The following is a 650-nucleotide window of genomic DNA, read 5'->3' as shown; positions in this document are numbered from 1 at the left end:
CTCGTGTGCCTCAGCAAATCCCTAGTTCATCATGGGAACATGGGTGCCTGAGCAAATCACTTATTCATTATCACAACACATGTGCCTCAACAAATCCCTGGTCCATTATGGCAACACGGGTGCCTTAGGATATCCCTGGTTCATTATGGCAACATGGATGCTACATCCAATCCCTTGTTCATTATGGCAACAAAGGTGCCTCAGTAAATTCGTGGTTTATTATCGCAAAACGGGTCCCTCAGCAAAATCCATGGTTCATTATGGCAACATGAGTGCCTCAACAAATCCCTGGTTCATTATGTCAACACTGGTGCCTCAACAATTCCCTGGTTCTTAATGTGAAAGGGGTGCCTCAGCAAATCCCTGGTTCATTATAGCAACACGGGTACCACAGTAAACCCCTAGATTATGGCAACACAAGTGGCTCAGAAAATCCCTGGTTCATTATGATAACATGGGCGGCTCCGAAAATCCCTAGTTCATTATAATAACAGGGGCGGCTCAGCAAATCTGTGGTTCATTATGGCAAAAGAGGTGCCTCAACAAATCCCTGGTTCATTCTGACAACACACGGGCCTCAGCAAATCGCCAGTTCATAATGGCAACACGGGTGCCTCAATAAATCTTTGGTTCATTACGGTAAGAAGGGT

The sequence above is a fragment of the Lupinus angustifolius genome, chromosome LG07, assembly GCF_001865875.1.
Source record: "Lupinus angustifolius cultivar Tanjil chromosome LG07, LupAngTanjil_v1.0, whole genome shotgun sequence".
Lineage (NCBI taxonomy): Eukaryota > Viridiplantae > Streptophyta > Magnoliopsida > Fabales > Fabaceae > Lupinus > Lupinus angustifolius.
The sequence above is the reverse complement of the archived record's forward strand: the minus strand, read 5'-3'. Positions refer to the sequence as shown.